General features: G+C 44.7%; 1 long non-coding RNA gene across 1 annotated transcript in view; it reads right to left on the bottom strand.

Moving 5' to 3' along the window:
• Window positions 1–254: 254 nt before the first annotated feature.
• LOC102135424 (uncharacterized) overlaps window positions 255–8,475 on the bottom strand; it is a 32,965-nt gene continuing 24,744 nt past the window's right edge. The window contains exons 2-3 of the long non-coding RNA XR_282303.5: window positions 7,703–7,823; window positions 255–392 (exon numbers count right to left, since the gene is read on the bottom strand). This is a non-coding gene — a long non-coding RNA (uncharacterized lncRNA). The remainder of the gene's footprint in view (window positions 393–7,702; window positions 7,824–8,475) is intronic.

Raw genomic sequence — 8,475 nt, 5'->3', positions numbered from 1 at the left:
TTGGCATATAATAAATTGCTTTATATTATTGATCACTCTCTGTGTCAGTTCAGATTCTTTTGTCGGAAGTGATAGGACAACATTTAAACAGTGATAGGATACATTTATACAGTAAATTGAGCTTACTGGCTCACATAACTGAGTTTCTGAGGTCATGCCGATTTCAAGTGCAGCTTGATCCAGTGACTCCAATGATGTCAGTGAGGACCCAGTTCTTTTTTTCCCATTAGTTGTGGTCAGTTTCATCCTAAAGTCCTCCTTTTCCACCTACTTGTGCTATGGGTAAAGAAGATCAAGTTTCATATTCTTATGTTTTACTGTCCAGGGCTTCACAGTAGCCACTAGTCACACGTGGTTCTTGAGAAATCTGTTTAGGTCTGATTTGAGATGTGCTGTAGGTATAAAATACACATGTCAGATTTCAAAGACTCACTATGAAAAAAAAGAATGTAAAATATTGATTTTTTTCTACTATTGACATACTGAAATGATAATATTTTGGTTTAATGGTTTAAATAAATTATTAAAATTAATTTCCTTTTCCTTTTCTTTTTTAAAATGCAGCCAATAGAAAATTGAAATCTGCATATGAGGCTCACATTATATTTCTATTGGATAGCACTGGTATAAGAGATCTTATTGAGATAGAGTCTCACTCTCTGAAATCTTCCTCAAAAGAGAGGAGACGTTTCTTTCCCAAAGACCACACCAAGCATCTCTTTACCTATCGTTGGCTTTGGTTGAGTTTCTGCTTCAATAGTGAACCAATCACCATAGGGAAAATGTATGGATAAGTTGATTGGCTGATGCTGGATACAGGCCCACCCCTGGAGGAGGAGTTGGATCAATATCACCTAAAATTTATGGTTGCGAAGATGAGGTAGGGAGGGAGAGAGGGGGTTTCACACAGGATTTGATTTTTTTTCTTTTTGGGATGGAGTCTCCATCTGTTGCCCAGGCTGGAGTGCAGTGACACGATCTCGGCTCACTGCAACCTCCACCTCCCGGGTTCAAGTGATTCTCCTGCCTCAGCCTCCTGAGTAGCTGGGCTTACAGACCTGCGCCACCATGCCCAGCTAATTTTTGTATTTTTAGTAGAGACGGGGTTTCACCATGTTGGCCAGGCTGGTCTCGAACTCCCGACCTCAGGCGATCTGCCCACCTCCGCCTCCCAAAGTGCTGGGATTACAGGCGTGAGCCACCGCGCCCGGCCCACACAGGATATTTTTGATTCTGTTTCAGAAGGTAGGATAAAGGACGTCGACTCTCAGCTCCTAGCTTATGCTCTCAGTTTCAAGTAATTTATAAAAAAAAAAGTTTTTGTTATTATACAAATGATGTATATGGATTATTTATAACTTCAAGAGCTGTCCACTGTGCCCTTTAGGTTCACAGTTCTCCCTTGAGTAAGACTGTAAAGCAGTTTTCATCTGATTGTATATGTCTTGAGTACCATGTCTCATTATTCTTTGTGTCACTGTTCATGTCTGACACTGTGCTTTGGCCCCGTGGAGCCAATGAGCAGTAATGGTGATGAACCTGGCGATGGTGGGGACCTCCACGTGCATAGTTAACATTTCTAGAGTTGGGTGCACCCCCACTGGGAAGCATCCAAGCAATGCCCAGGGAGCTGTGCCCACCAGAGCAGCAGTGTGGATTCCTGGTATTTGGAGGGGAGGAAAGAGGGAAGCAGATAAGAAAATACAATCATCCAAGATCGTCCTCAATTTGGGGTAAATGCTATATGGGAATTAAAGGATTCATGGCAGAGGATGGTATATCTGTCAGCCATGGGATGGAGATCTTGGCATTTATGCTAAAGTGATGTTGGCAACCAGTTTGGACAGTGTAGAGGATGGGTTGTAAGGTGGCCAAGGTTGTCCCCATGATCCTCATCTCCTGGTGTTTATATCCTGTGTGATCCCTTCCCCTTGAGTGTGGGCAGGACCTGTGACCTGCTTCTAACCAGGTGACTATGGCAAAGGTGATGGGTTATCACGTTACATAAGATTGTCATGTGTGTCTTGCTGAGAGATTCTGTCCCTTGCAAGCTGCCATCTTGTGAGATGCTCTCTGGACAGGGCCATAGGGCAAAGGGAACTGGGAGTGGCCTCCACTGACAGTGAGCAAGAAGCTACAGCTACAGCCTTCTAGGAACTGAATGTTGCCAGCAATCATGTGGGCTTAAAAGCAGATTCTTCCCCAGTCAGACCTTGATATGAGACCCCACTGCCCTGGCTGGGACTTGGATTGCAGCTTTGCAGAGCACCTACCTAGGCTATGCCTGGACTCCAGACTCACAGAAGCTACCAGATGATAAATGCAGGTCGTTTTATGCTGCTAAGTTTTGGAAATATTGTTACATAGCCATAGATAATGAATACAGATAGATCTGACTTGGAGTGGCGGCTCATGCCTGTAATCCCAGCACTTTGGGGGGCTGAGGTGAGAGGAGTGCTTGATCTCAGGAGTTCAAGTCCAGCCGGGACAACACAGCAAGATCCCATCTCTTAAAAAAATTTAAAAATTAGCCGGGCATGGTGGTGTGCACCTGTAGTCCCAGCTACTCAAGAGGCTGAGGTGGGAGGATGACTTGAGCCCAGGAGCTCGAGATTACAGTTAGCTATGATCATGCCACTGCACTCCAGCCTGGGAAACAGGATGAGGGCCTGTCTAAAAACAACAACAAACAGACCTGAGTGATATGTCCATTTAATTTTCAGCAGGGATTCAGAGCACCTTATAGGGTTGTTCTCATTTTATTGACTAGTATCAGTGAATAGAGAGACACTCTAGTAGCTTAGAAAACACAAGACTCTCTCCATATGTTATTTTATGATGGAGAGACCCCAATATTTGTCATTGATTGGCTGCCATAAATATTTCCAAAAGATGTTCAATCTTAATGATTTCTTGTTCCTTGAAGAATCTTAGTTACACAGAGTGAAAAACTGGTGGAGAATCTTAGGTGAATACCCTTTTGTTAGTGATAAAATTAGTTTTTACTTGGCAAAGGAAAGGGAGCTAGAAATTGTGCTCTTGAAGGCACACAACCTGAATTTTCAAAGGCTGTTTTTTCAGATCCTGCTAATGGGGAACAGAGAGAAAACTGCCTTGGAAGGGCAATCAGCTTCAAACCACACCACCCCTGAAGGAGAAATTTCAATTCTAAAAATATACTACCAAGCACGCCAATTGAAAGAGAAATGCCTAATGGTTGTGGAAAATCTTTATGCCCAGAGAAACTGGTCACATTAAGGTTCTGTCTTGCTTTTATCTGCTGTGAACACAATGTATGTTGATGCATCAACCCATTGTTCTCCCTTTTCAGGAGTTTCATCTTAGATAACATCAAACTGTGGGAGTTCACAAAATCAATGCATTGCTGTTCTCTTATTTCCTATTTAGTATGTGCTAGAATCTGCCCTACCATCTAAGGTTCGCACATTTCTGCTTTTAAATTTTTAGAATTTATTTTGCTTTTTTTATTTTTTTGAGACAAGATCTCACCCTGTTGCCCAGGCTGGAATGCAATGGTGCGATCTCGGCTCACTGCAACTTCCCCCTCCAAGGTTCAAGTGATTCTCCTGCCTCAGCTCCCCGAGTAGCTGGTATTACAGACACCCACCACCACGCCCAGCTAATTTTTGTATTTTTGGTAGAGATGGGGTTTCACCATGTTTGCCAGGCTGGTCTCGAACTCCTGACCTCAGTTGATTCATCTGCCTTGGCCTCCCAAAGTGCTGGGATCACAGGCGTGAACTGCCACACCTGGCCTATTTAACTTTGTTTTTGTTTTACAGACAAGGTCTGGCTGTGTCACCCAGGCTGGAGTGCAGTGGCACGATCATAGCTCACTGCAGCCTTAAACTCCTGGGTTCATGCGATCCTCCCTCCTCAGCCTCATGAGTACCTGGGACTACAGATGTGTACCACTAGGCCTAGCTAATTAAAAAAAATTTTTTTTTTGTAGAGATAGGGTCTTGCCATGTTGCTCAAGCTGGTCTCAAACTCCCTGACTCAAATGATCCTCCCGCCTGGGCCTCCCAAAGCACTGGGATTACAGGTGTGAGCCACTGCAGTCGGTCCATGTTTTTATGCCATGAAATGATATATTCTTGAAGACCTCCATGATATAAGGTGCATGCCAAAGGAGTTTGATCTTTTTTCTTGCCTTTTGTGACATAACAACTCTGGAGGAGGCAGCCAGGGCTCAAAAGCTGATAAAAAAGCTTCATGGACTCCATGTTCCAAAGAAAGAAGAAAATAACTGGAGTCCCCTCTTCCATTAAGAAGTAATCAAATAGGCCAGGCATGGTGGCTCATGCCTATAATCCTAGCACTTTGGGAGGTCGAGGCGGGCAGATCACTTGAGGTCAGGAGTTCAAGACCAGCCTGGCCAACATGGAGAAACCCCGTCTTTACTAAAAATACAAAAAAGTTAGCTGAATGTGATGGCATGCACCTGTAATCCCAGCTCCTCAAGAGGCTGAGGCAGGAGAATCGCCTGAATCCAGGAGGCAGAGGTTACAGTGAGCCAAGATTGCGCCATTGCACACCAGCCTGGGCTACAGAGTGAGACTCAGTCTCAACAACAACAACAACAACAACAACAACAAAAGTAACCAAACTACTTTGCTATCCACAGCCTCACTCTATCCCATCCTGCATCCCCGCCTGTGTACTGGGGGAGGGAAGATGTTATCAAACTGAACTGAGTTCTGCTCGCCTGCACAGTAAGGCCAGATCTCCACACGGAGGTTTGCAGCAGGAGAAGGGAAGGCATTTATATGCAGGGTGCCAAGCAAGGAGAATTGAGCAGCTAATGCTTACGTCCTGACCTCCCTGATGGCTTGCAGCTAAGGGTTTTTAAAAGCAGGGGTAAATTTTAAGAAAGAAGTTATGGGCCAAATCGTAAATCAGTACATGGAGGGTACACCTTGGTGTTTGGCCTAAAAAGGCAGGATACCTTGAAGTGGGGGCCCACAGGTTATAGGCAGATTCAAAGATTTTCTGATTTGCAGTTGGTTAATGAAGAGAAGCTTTGTTTCAAAACCTGGGGTCAGCAGAAAAGAACGTTAGCTTCTGGCTTCCTCCAGGCCCTTCAGGAAGAAATTTAGAACAAAGAGTGGTGGTCAGAGGTTGGTCATCAGTCTCCCCTCATCTGAGGTCTGTGTGCCTCTGGATTCATTTGGTAGGGGTCTCGGTTTTTGAAAAACAACTCTGGGATGTATGTTTTTTATTTTATTTTTTTCTGTTTTTTTTGTTTTTTTGAGATAGGGTCTCACTCTGTCGCCCAGGCTGGAGTGCAGTGGCGTGATCTTGGTTCACTGCAACCTCTGCCTCGTGGGTTCAAGTGATTCTCCAGCCTCAGCCTCCCAAGTAGCTGGGATTACAGGCATGAGCCACCGGGCCTGACCTTTTTGTTTTATTTTCAATTGAGATAGAGTCTCACTCTGTTGCCCAGACTGGAGTACAATGGTGCGATCTCAGCTCACTGCAACCTCCACCTCCCAGGTTCAAGCGATTCTCATGCCTCCACCTTCTGAGTAGCTGAGACTACAGGCATGAGCCACCACTCCCAGGTAATTTTTGTATTTTTAGTAGAGATGGGATTTCACCAGGTTGGCCAGGCTGGTCTCGAACTCCTGACCCCAGGTGATCTGCCTGCCTCGGCCTCCCAAAGTGCTGGGATTACAGGCATGAGCCACTATGCCCAGCCACATTTCAATTGGAGTTACATTTTATTTTTTCCCACTTTATTGAGCCATAATTTACATACAATAAAGTATACCATTTTAGGGCTATATTTAGATAAGTTTTGACAAATGCATACACCATGTCAATTAAGCTATAGAACATTCTCGTTAGACCCCCCAGAGATCCTTTTGCAATTAATCCTTACCTTCATCTCCAACTCTAGCTGCTGTCATTGTTTCCCTTCTCTAGAATTTTATATAAATGCAATCATACAGCATGTATTCTTTTGTTGTTTGTTGTTATTGTTGTTGTTTTGAGACAGAGCCTTGCTTTGGCTCCCCAGGTTGGAGTACAGTGGTGTGATCACAGCTTACTGCCATCTCGACCTCCCAGGCCCAAGGGATCCTCCTACCTCACCCTCCTGAGCAGCTGGGACTACAAGTGCATGCCACCATGCCCAGCTAATTTTTATTTTATTTTTTGTAGATACGGAGTCTCACAATATTGCCCATGCTAGTCTCAAACTCCCGGGCTCAAGCAATCCTCCTGCCTTGGCCTCCCAAAGTGGTAGGATTACAAGCATCAGCCACTGCCTTCAGTTTCGTGCTCTCTTCTCAATCTGGCTTCTTTCACTGAGCATAATGGTTTTAAGATTCATTTAATTTCACTTATTTTATTGTTTGTATCAATAGCACATACCTTCTTTTTTTTTTTTTTTTTTTTGAGACAGTCTTACTCTGTCACCCAGGCTGGAGTGCAGTGGTACAATCTCAGCTCACTGCAACCTGCACCTTCAGGGTTTATGTGATTCTTCTGCCTCAGCCTCCTGAGTAGCTGGAATTACAAGCGTACACCACCATGCCTGGCTAATTTTTGTATTTTTAGTAGATATTGGGCTTCACCATATTGGCCAGGCTGGTTTCGAACTCCTAATCTCGGGTGATCCGCCTGCCTTGGCTTCCCAAAGTGCTAGGATTATAGGCGTGAGCCACCATGCCCGGCTGCACATACCTTCTGATTGTTGAGTAGAACTCCACTGTATGGATAGACCACCATTTATTTATTCTGCTTTTCCTTTTTATGTTAAATTGGGAAGAAAAGGAATTCTTACAACACTGGCACTTATTATTTAGAAACAGGTCATCCCTGTCTTTTCTTACTCAGGCCTTGTTTTTAAGTCTGCAGTCAAGCTCTTTACAGTTTTCTTTATGAGCCCCCTTGCTCTTTTCTTATTGTGTTGATTTCTAGGAACTTGATAGTTTGTTACTGGAAGAGAATAATTTCTCTTTAACATTAGCTTAACGGTTGTTGCTAGTATAATGGGAAGCTATTGATTTTGTGTGTATGTGCATTCATCTTATATTGGGCTATAATTTGGAATGCTTGGTGGTTCTAATACCTTTTTTAGTTGAGTCTCTTGGATTTTGGGGGATTTACAGTCTCATCACCTGTAAATAATGACGACGTGACCTCTTTTCTATTTTTTTTTTTTTTTTGAGACGGAGTCTCACTCTTTCACCCAGGCTGGAGTGCAATGGTATGATCTCAGCTGACTGCAACCCTCGCCTCCCAGGTTCAAGTCATTCTCCTGCCTTAGCTTCCCGAGTAGCTGGGAATACAGGCGCATGCCACCACGCCAGGCTAATTTTTGTATTTTTTAGTAGAGATGGGGTTTCACCTTGTTGGGCAGGCTGGTCTTGAACTCCTAACCTCAGGTGATCCACCTGCCTCAATCTCCCAAAGTGCTGGGATTACAGGTGCGAACCACTGTGCCTGGCCTTCTTTTCTTTTTTTTTTTGACACACTATCTCGCTCTGTCATCTAAGCTGGAGTGCAGTGGTATGATCATGGCCACTGCAAACTCAACCTCCCAGGCTGAAGTGATCCTCCTACAGCAGACTCCCGAGTACCCAAGTAGCTGGGACTACAAGTGCATGCCACCACATCTGGCTCATTTTTAATTTTTTTTGTAGAGAAGGTGAGGGGTCGGGGGTGGTCTCACTTTGTTGCACAGGCTGGTCTCGAACTCCTGGACTCAAGCAGTCCTCCTGCTTCAGCTTCCCCGGGCTGTGATCTCCTTTTCTAAGAGTGACACTTACTCCTTTTTCTTACATGTGTAATCTCTGAGGAAAGGGAGAAAAATGGGAGGAGATGATTGGGGTGCAGTTGTAGAGAGACAAAGAGAAGAGGCAAAATGAAGCAGCTTGAACTCCTGATGTTGGGTGGGACAAGAATGAATTAAGTGGACTCCCTGGGGCTTAGCTGACAGAAGGGTAGTTGGAAAAGTCCAAGCAAGAGTCCATTTCCTATGTCAGTAAATTGTATAAGGTGTGGCCCTTTTCCTTTATTTCTAGTCTCTGCCCCAAGCATCAGAGGATCTTTGAACAAAGGAGGGAGGGGGCAGCATGTAAGAGCAGACCACTCCCCACAGATCAATCTTTCTCCCCACTCCAAAAGCTGGTCCTATCAGGGAGGGGAGTAGGAGATGATGCATCAGAGTCCAGGCACTATCAGGGACTTTGGGGCCGGGCGCAGTGGCTCATGCTGGTAATCTCAGCACTTTGGGAGGCTGAGGCAGAGGATCGCTTGAGCCCAGGAGTTCTAGATCAGCCTGGGTAACAAAGTGAGATCCCATTTCTACAAAAAATATTAAAAAATTAGCTGGGAGTGGTGGCATGTGCCTGTAGTCCCATCTACTCGGGAGGCTGAGAGGAGAGAATTATTTGAGCCTTGGGAGGTCAAGGCTGCAGTGAGCTGTGATCACACCACTGCATT

This window comes from Macaca fascicularis, chromosome 11 (assembly GCF_037993035.2).
Source record: "Macaca fascicularis isolate 582-1 chromosome 11, T2T-MFA8v1.1".
Classification (NCBI taxonomy): Eukaryota; Metazoa; Chordata; class Mammalia; order Primates; family Cercopithecidae; genus Macaca; species Macaca fascicularis.
This window is presented reverse-complemented; position numbering and strand designations above follow the sequence as displayed.